The sequence below is a fragment of the Carcharodon carcharias genome, chromosome 22 (genome assembly GCF_017639515.1).
Source record: "Carcharodon carcharias isolate sCarCar2 chromosome 22, sCarCar2.pri, whole genome shotgun sequence".
In the NCBI taxonomy this organism is placed as follows: domain Eukaryota; kingdom Metazoa; phylum Chordata; class Chondrichthyes; order Lamniformes; family Lamnidae; genus Carcharodon; species Carcharodon carcharias.
Window position 1 is genome coordinate 39,861,543 of NC_054488.1, and position 9,976 is coordinate 39,871,518.

General features: G+C 40.0%; 1 protein-coding gene across 2 annotated transcripts in view; it reads right to left on the bottom strand.

Moving 5' to 3' along the window:
* Positions 1-9,739, bottom strand: part of c1qtnf1 (C1q and TNF related 1) — a 40,905-nt gene extending 31,166 nt beyond the window's left edge. Inside the window, exon 1 of one of the 2 annotated variants that reach the window (XM_041217460.1) lies at positions 9,652-9,739. The gene's annotated coding sequence lies outside the window, so the exon portion shown is untranslated. The remainder of the gene's footprint in view (positions 1-9,651) is intronic. The other variant, XM_041217458.1, reaches the window with a different exon arrangement.
* Between the last annotated feature and the right edge of the window lie 237 nt (positions 9,740-9,976).

Sequence of the window (9,976 nt, forward strand, 5' to 3'; positions counted from 1 at the left end):
ATAACTGTGTTCTGACTCCGGAGGGTTACTTCAAACTGCTTTATTCAACACTCTCCACATGATGAGCTGCTAGGTAGTCACATCTCTCATGAATGTAGACTGTTTCATCTGCTCTACAGCTCTTGCACATGATTGCTGATGTCACTGTCATATCGTGATATACTTAGCTCATTACCATAACTATTTTATTAACCCAATATACTACAGCTCCCCCGAGTATAATATCAATTTCTTTAATAACAGTGTTAAATGATAGTTCTTAAACTATTTACATTGTATTTGTCTGACCACCACCTCCCTCCAAAGTCCACAGTTCAGAGGGTAAGTCTCTGTAGTGCCTTTACCACTCTTCCCGATCTCACTGTTATGACCACTGAGAAGGCATGGTGGTCCTGAACTGATTCAGTAGATGGGTCAGGATTCTGCAAGTTGATTGATGTATCCTTCAGAACTTCCTCTCAAATTGCGTGGTACTCAAACACATATGTTCTTGTAGGTGCCAATGAGATCAGGGTTTTCATGTTTCATCTGAAAGTGCCTGATGGTGTTTGGACCAGGTAGGAACAGGAGTGTTTCATACATTGAAGGACTATGCCTTCAGTGTTGCAATCCCAAATCCAGACATTCTGGCCTGGTGTTAAGGGGGCTAAAGACTTGTGTAAAGAAAATTTCATTTTTTTCCCTAATATTACTGTGGGATACTGACGCAAGCTTGTGGGGATTGTGTGTGTGTGACTAATTTAATTAAACTGAAGACAGTCAGACTGCAAGGTTTAAATCATCAAAGGAATTAGGTGTAACAGCAGGCATTTTGAAATGGAGATAGACGAGTTAACATTTGCATTTGTAGATGAGTTGAGAGGTTGTTTGAATTTCAAATGGAAATTATAAGGTGACACGGAAAATGTTTGCATCTTGCAGGAGTTCATAGGTAAACAGGTAGTGAGGAAATCATATTTTATTTACCCAAAAGTAAAGACAAGATGGAAACACGAAAGATCTTATATTTCAAAGAGTTTGTGTTTCAAAGGGGTGTGAGAATGATGGGTTTAGAGATCAAAGAGGAGAAATATATTTAAAATATTGAAAGCTGTATGGTCAGTGGCCATGTGAGGTCTTAAAGGTTGTACTGTGAAGTAGCAGCTTCTAGCCACCCCAGAGGAGTGCTTGTTTGTTTCAGAAAGCAAGGTTTTGTTAAAGGCCTTAGATTTCCATTGTCTAGTGAGAGGAAGAGAGAAGCTGTGAAATACCATCCCACAGCAAAAGTGGGCACCTTGTGGTAATATTACTGGATATTATATAGATTAAGAATCTATTTGGACTTTTGCTTATTTTGCTTATTTGATAGTCTAGCTAAGTAGAAATATTTTGGGAAATGTTGTAAGACTAAATTTAACTATGTAACTGTAATCTTGTGTATTTAAGTTTCCTTTTATTAATAAAGGAAATGTTTTAATTTAATATTTTAAAATCTCCAAAAGTGGTAGTAGACTCTTTACTTCTGACTTCAGTGTGCATACCTTTTCGTAAAAAAAAATACAAATTGCAAATCGCTATGATAGCTTGGCCAAGTCTCCCTTTAGGATTTTGTCAGCCCAGAAATTACCAGCTGACATTTCATAACACTTGTCTCTATGTCTCAACACAACTCCTCAGATGGCACCTTCCAAACCTATGGCCGCTACCATCTAGAAGGGCAAGGACAGCAGATACATGGGAAACCGCCACCTAGAAGTTTCCCTCCCAACCACACACCATCTTGACTTGGAACTAGATTGCTGTTCCTTCACTGGTCAACATCCTGGAACCCCCTCCCTAACAGCACAGTGGGTGTACCTACACCACATGGACTGCAGTGGATCAAGAAGGCAGCTCACCAGCACCTTCTTAAGGGTAATTAAGGATGGGAAATAAATGCTGGCCTAACCAGCAATACCCACATCCCATGAACAAATAAAAAAAATGTTATACCAGTTCATTTGCTTCTCGCGCAGGCTTGTCTCCATGTTTCTCATCCTTTTATGGTCAGCTGCTGTAATGTTGGGTTGCTTGTTCCATTGCAGCAGCAGGACTTGTGTCTTCAGCCACCAGTGCAAGAGAAGTTCCGCCAGTGGAAAATCATTAATCAAAGGCGTAGCTCTTTATTGCAGCAGGGCTGAATTCCAGTCAGAGTCCTTGGTCATTAACGTCCTCATGGTTTTCACGGCTCTCTCAGCCTCTCCATTGGCTTGTGGGTGGAGGGGAAAACTGGTAACATGGGTGATCCCACGACATTTGTAATTTTTTTCAACTTCCCATTGATGAATTGCGACCCATTATCCGAAATAATTTCACCCAGGAAGCCATGTTTGGAGAATATGTTCTGCAATACCTTTATTACTGTCTAAGCTGTCATGGTGTGGAGTCTGGCAACTTCAAACCACTAGGACTAATAATCAATGGTGATGAGGTAAGCTTTGCCACAAAATTCAAAGAGGTTGAGCCTTAGTTTCAGCCAAGGTCTATCTGGGAAACTGGTAGGCAATTGAGGCTCTGTGGCTGGCAATTGATTTCACAAGTGTAGTAAGACAAGACAAAATCTTGGATAGCCTTTGAAATGTCTAACCATCACACAGATTGCTGTGCACGTGCTCTGCACTTTGCTATTCACAAATGATAAGCATGTAGTCAATGGAGAATCTCCTCCTTCTTCATCTTGGGAATGACCAGACAGCGGTTGAAGACCAGAAGCTCAACCACTATCATTAGTTGCTTTCATTGTTCATGAGATTTGTGTAGGAGCTGGTCGGTCGGATTGTATTTTGACCAGCCTTCTTGGCAAAATTTTAGGACTTGGGCACACTCCACATCCTCCCTCTGTGCTTTCCAGACCCCTTGCAGCTTCCATATGGAGACTGATAGGAAATTCGTCATGATTGGTGAGAATGCTTCCACCTTGGAAACAAGTATGAAGTCCTGGGTAACATCTTGATCCACCTTAGCTCTGTATAGGGCATAAGATGTGATCTGCGATTTCCCTGGCACATGTACAGCTGTGTACTGATCACAGATCAACTGAAGTCTGAACTGTTGGATGCGTAGGGACATTTTGCTGATCTCTGTGGAATTCAGGAGGGTGATTAATAGTTTATGGTCAGTCTCAATTTGCAAAGTAGTTGGAGAATGACTGCTGATGTCACTGTGAATATTTCCTTCTCTATGGTTGCATAGCATTGCTCCATTTCTGTCAACTCCTGGAGGCAAAGTATACAGGCTTCCTGCTCCAAAGCCTGTTAAGGATGCATCAGCGGCCACCACTGTGGGCAACGTTGGATTGTAACGTGCCAGTACATCAGAAGAGATGAGCTTTTCACTTTATGCATCAAAATGAGTTGGGTTGCTCAATGCCCCAGAACCACTGTTGGCCCTTTCATAAAAGATCTCTTAAAAGTTCAGTTTTTTGGCTAAGTTTGGGATAAATTTACCAACCTGATTGATCATCCCAAGAAACCTCTGGACATCAGTAACATCCTTCAGTTGTGGAAAGTCGCTGAGGGCTTTCGATTTTTCTGGAATCCCCTGTCTTTGAATGATGTACCCAGGAATTTGATGGTAGTTTTGGCGAATTTGCATTTCTTATTTAAGGTGAGGCCTGCCTTGTGAGAACCTCCCAAACCCTATGATCATGTTCCTGTCCTTTGGTTCCATGGATGAGGACATCACGTGGCAAATGACTCCTTGTTTACCTTCTAGCCTACTTGACATGGTTCGCTGGGATATCTCCAGAGCTGATGATATCCCGAAGGGAAGGCGGTTTAAATAGAAGCATCCAAACAGCGGGATAAATGCTGTTCAGGATTCCTGATCGAGGGGTATTTGCCAAAACCCACTATTTGCATCGCATTTATTGAAGGGGATGCTGTTAGTGAGTTTTGCCAAGCTGTCATCCACTGATGCCACAGGATGGATTGCTCTATGGACTGCTTTGTTTAATTGCGTGAGGCCAACACAAAGCCTGAGCTGACAGTTCTGTTTGGGGACTGTTATCAGCTCCGAACGCCACCTGGCTGGCTCAATGACAGGTGAAATGCAGCATTCTGTCAAGTTCCTTTTTGACTTTCAGTAGCAGTGGTTGCGGTCCCCTGTTGGGGATTTATAGGCATAACGGTGTCGCATTTGGAAGCAATGTAATATGCTATTCATGTTTGAGTTTACTGAGCCCCTGGAAAAACTGTGGGAATTCTTGATGGAATTCTGTCCTGTTGTCTTGTTGTAGGACTTTGTTCACTTTTTGCAGAATGCCCAGTTGCATACACACATTTCGGCTGAGTAATGAGATGCTGTGATTGTGCAAGATATCAAGGGTCTCTGTGACCTGTCGTCCCTTGTGGCAAAGAGTGGCAGTGATCTGACTTTTTACTTGCAGATTCTTTCCACCTGAACCTTAAAGTTTAATGTTGGATGGCTAGACTGGAATTGTGTTGAGCCTTGTCAAATGATCAGCCAGTATTGAATCGATAGCTCCAGTGTCAAAGTTTAAAGTCAGTTTTAAAACCTTCGACTTCCAAAGTGACAGACCGAAAGTCTTGTTTGTGGTCCTTTACTTCTCCAGGGAAATCAAGTGATGACATTTGTTTGCTTATGTCCAATATTTTGAGTGATTTGCGTACCATGTCTAGTCTGTTGCTTTCTTCCCTTAGCTTAATTTGGAGTGCCCTGTCTTCACACATTGGAAACACTCTGCGCCTCCTGCTGGGCAACCTTGCCATCTGTGTTGTGTATTTGCACTGCAGCGTAAGCACCTGCAAATTGCTGCATTAGTGGTTCCCACCATTTTGGCCATTTTGACCGACTTTTGAATGGGCAGGGCTGCCGACTTTGGACCTAAGCAACTAGCAGACATTGTCGAAGCCTCAGCGTGTTAATGGATGAAAGGCCAATTTTGTTTCCTAACTTCAGCCTGCCTAATGTATTGAAGCATTCATTTGAGTGTAAGGTCATCTTTTGACTGTAAAAAATCTGTCAGCTCTTTGTTGCAGACTCCAACAAAATGCAGTTGAAAATAAGTTTGTCTTTCAATGCCCCATACTCACATCAATTAGCTAACCTATACGGGTCAGTAAGAAATGATTTGACTGATTCCCCTGATCTTTTGGGAGGTCTGATTGAATTGCGCTTGCTCAACAACAAGGTTTCATTACCGAGTAAATTACGCATCAAAGACTTTTAGGACAGTTTTGAAGTCAGTGGAGGTCTGTTCTACCTACTATCTCAGGAGGACATTGTCAGCAATAGGCCCTAAGGTGTAGAGGAATGAACTGGCCTAGTCTTCTGCTCTTTGGTAAGTAGACCCGACGCTTCTCAATGCCTGAGGAAGTTTTCTCTCCATGACTTCCAATGTTGGCCACTGTGCAGGCCCTCAAGGCTTACAAATGGGTGGGAAAGAGACAGTGGCTACTTGCCTGGTGCTGCCATCGCTACTGCTTTCCTATCTGTCGTTTTCTTAGGAACGTTTGCAAATTCTTACTTCTAACAGATTTTCTTCCAGTTTCGCACAATGGATGTTCCATCAATGGCATCAACCCTTCATTAGATTGGTGTCACCACCACTGCTACCATGTTTCATATATTAGTTGTGTGTCCTCTCTTTTCCTGAGTTACTGTGGTGTGACTCCTGAGAGTTACTTCAAACTGCTTTATTTATACTTTATACATGATGAGATAGTGTCATGAAAATATAATAATTTTCATAATATTTTTGTAATTTATTGTAAAGATAGATTAATAGTGGGGTTTGGGTTAGTTTCTGTGTATAAGTGTGTCTGTGGGTTTTGAATTGGAGACATCTAGTCTGGGTGCTTTGATGTATCAGAAGGGAAACTAGGTTTGAAGTGCTAAATATGTAAACATGGCTGAAGTTTTAGAATGGGAGGTGTGAAGAACATTTGCATTTTTAGATAAACCCAAGTAGTGAATTTCAAAGAGATGGTCAAGTGTTACACCTAGCCAACAGAGGCTAAGCAAAACAGTGTGTTTATTTTCCCAAAGATTACTGATAATATGAGTGCTATGAATGATTTATATTATGGAAAAAGTAAAGTTGCAAAGACATATTGGGACATTGGGACTTACATTAAAAAAGGAGAAACATGTATAAAGGAGATGAGGTTATGTGTAAAAAGAAGGCATTCTAAGACCTAATAAGTGTGAAAAGCCTCCAGCCTCTATGTACCAAGCTGCTGTCTCCAGTAACAAAAACTAAGAGAATTCATTTTAAATATCATTGTCCAGGGTATTGTGTGCTTTGCCTGGGTCTGTTGAAACCTATGTTCTTTTACTGTTGCCTTAATGGAGGTGTAACTGGGAGCTTGATTAATTAGGGGGTTTAGGAGTTATAATGGTAGTAATTTATAGACCTATGTATGTGCTTAAAATAATTGCTTTTATTAATAAACATTTAATTTAGTTTTGTAAAAAAAGCCTCTAAGACTCTGTGAACTTATTGCTACTGAATTCAAGGCACGCATCTCGAAATAAAAATACAAATTGCAAAACAGTTGTGGCAGCTGTTTCAAGTTCCCCTCTGGGATTTGAGCAGCTCAACATTTACCATCCACTGTGCCATAACAGGTAGGCACATGTATCATGAGTACAGATCATTACATCTGCTCATCAGAGTCTCTAGCATATGACTGCTGATGTCACTGTTGCATCATGATATACATCACTCATTGAAGTTGATGAGGTTGTTATAGGTCAAAACAATGGGCAAGCCTATTAGCTCTTTCTGACACAAGGTTACAATTTATTTTTAAAAAGCATTAATATGGTGCCCCAATGACTACAAGGGTGAACATACCACCCATGTAGCACTCAGCCTTCAAAACAGAAATGTCTAAGGTTTGATTTAGGGTCTTTGCTGATTTAGTTGAACCAACTTAGGACAGATGTCAGAGTGTCCACAGTGGCCCGAGTTGATGAGAAAGAAAATCAGCCATGCTCCCACTCTAATTGTTATCCACTGACCCAAGTATAGGTGAAATAGACTGGTACCATCTCAGCTTGCATGGGCTGATTGGCTCCTAATGAGAAATTCTATAACGGCTGCTGGGGACAATCTTAATGCGTCGATGTTGGCAGGAACGGCCTCGAAATGAAGCCAGTAAATTTACTGCCCCACCAACATGGATATGGGTTACTTGCCCTTTGGTTGGTGTAACTGGTGATGAAGCTGAAGAGGTCCTGAAAAGTTATGTTGGGAATTATTATTCGTGGAGCCAGGAGGAGCAGGAATGTGAACTGCACCAAGATGTCTGTTTGCTTCAGGTAGTTAACTGGTTCTACTTCAGTGATGTCCAGGCCTCAAGGTGGCTCTTGGCTGGGGGAGTGGGTGGGCTACCCAAAATTTAAAATCCCCCTCATCCCACCAGAGTGAAAGGATTAATATCCCACCTTCAGCCAGTGACAGCAGTGCGAAAATATAATGTTTAAAGGATACCGTTACGTATTAGTTTTCAGTCTGGCATAAGCTATAGTTTTGACTTGTCACCTTGTTAAACCAGAAGAATGCTGCTTATATGCCTGCTGTACAGGCAAATTCCCATGGTGTTGCTGTTTAATAACAGTCAAACATTGTGCAGTGAAGGAAACTTTTTATATTGCTACCAATCCAAGGACAGAATGATGCAGGACTTCTCACAGCTACTGATACTGATCTGTGGCAGTGGATTCATCACTTTAATATCAGCAGTAGCCTACTGATAATCTCAGAATGATTCTGATGTTGAAGGTGTAATATGGAGGCAACAACAGATAGAAAAATGACGGTTTCACTGGGTATATTTCAAGTAACTTAAAGCTAGAACTTTAAAACGTTTTTTTTTATTTCTTAGAGGATATTGATTTTCTAATTAACCTAATTTGCACAGAAGTCATTAGAACAATTTGCTACTGGGAGTATCCTTCAAAGATCACATAAGTTTCATTGCATTTCAAAACAAGTTTTAATCAGGGTAATAAAGAGGTCACAAGACATCTGGGAGATGAACAAATGTCTTCTGAGATTTTGTTAAAACTGACCACAGAAATTGTCTGAGAATTTTAGGGAACCTTCCTTCTAACAGAATAACATGAAATATCTGGAGTAAGGCATTAAAATATCATGCTAATTGGCTCCTGTAAATTGGACCACCACTTTGTTTAACAAGTTTCAGTAAGGTTCTGCAAATTCAGCCCCGCTAATGAAGGGAGGTTGAAGCATAGGGCCTATACATTAGTTAAGGATCATTTTCTTCCTAAACACATTTGATCAATCTTACTTTGCCTGTTTGTAAATAGACACTGCAATGTGTCTTGAAACACATCATTGTATCACTTGTGCACAATATCACCATGGCTCTACCATCCCCAAACACTTTTAAAAACGATACACTGTTAAAACAGTCATTGCAGAGAGTAACCTCCATTCAGTGAAATAGTGAATATAGAAACAGAATCTCATTATAGAAGTATTGGTCATGAATGGCGCACCACTTCCAAGAAAGAGCTTTATAAATCAATTATAACTTATGTATGCTATTTTTCTCATTCTGTGGCTTACAGAATATTCTCCTGAGATAATGGTCTTTTTTACTTCAACAGGCCTGCATTGGAAATAAATTCTTGACACTGTGAATGAATGTTCAGAATTCAGTTCCTTTCCATCACTGTATTTCATGTTATTATTGCAGTATCGCTTCTGTGAAACAAAAGTTCATTTCACAGAATGTTGTAGAACTGTGCAATTACAGTAGACCGCACTTAAATCAGCCACACAGGCTTGCAAAATCCTGAAAGGCATAGCATTCAAATCTCATAGATCACACTGCAGTGGAACCCCAAGTCATTAGTCATTGTTGTCATTTAAAAGATACATTCTCACATGACATGTACCACGAACCAGTTAAGCAAACCTTTATTTCACTCTCAAAAACTTTATCAGCTTCTGAAACAAAATGCAAGATCAGGCTAACTCAAAATTTAAACAATACAATGACAGTCACTCTGCTTACCTTTTGATTTTAACAATATATCTATTTTTGCATAGCATCTTTGAAAAATGTATCATTATCACAAACATCCAGATGTACTAAGTGACCGTTGGCATTTCAATATGTGTGTTTGCTTCTGTGTAACGTTTAATGTTTATTTGTCAAGCAACAGAGCCTCTTTAATAATTATATTATAAAAAATAATACTTTTAAAAATGGGTTTGCATGTTTTTCTATAAGCTGCTATTTGATCCAGTGCCAGTGTAATCATATCCTGAAACTCCTTTTTTTGTAAACATTTACCAGAAAACTCAATTTTTCTTCCCGATGCACTTTAGACAGTTTACAATAACACAGAGGTGCGACTAATTAAGCAGTACATTATTTAAATATTTATGTTACAACTATCAGCTGGTGGCTAATTGTTATAATATTTTTTAATTGTAAATTAACGTACAGAATGACTACAGTTTTGCTGAGCTCAATTATTAGCCTGCCATCAGAAACTAACAACCGACCTGATTGCAAACTTGCTTGGATTGAGCAATATAATGCAAAAGAAATGTTCCAGGAAAGTTTGCTACATATTTATATAAAGCCTCAATAGACAAACATTTTCAGGAGTTTACAGAGCATTGCTTACCTCAGTATCAATACTCAAAACGAGAAATCTTGTCTTCTTCCTCCGTTATGAATGCTTGCTCTGAATATTTTGAAGTTACGTCTCATCCCTTTGTCCCCAGGCGCCTTGTTGGCTCCGAGTCCTAGATTCTGAGCCAGATTCCAGATTATAGAGGCTGAAACCGAGACTTATGCAACTTTTAAATTCCGTTCAACACATGCCATCTGCTTGCACTTTCCAGACTGACAGGAGGATCAGAATACAGAAGATTCAACACATAGTAAAAAAAGGGAGAGACAGTAAGAGTGGAAAAAAAGTGTCCTGGGAACACAGTGGCAGAAAGGAA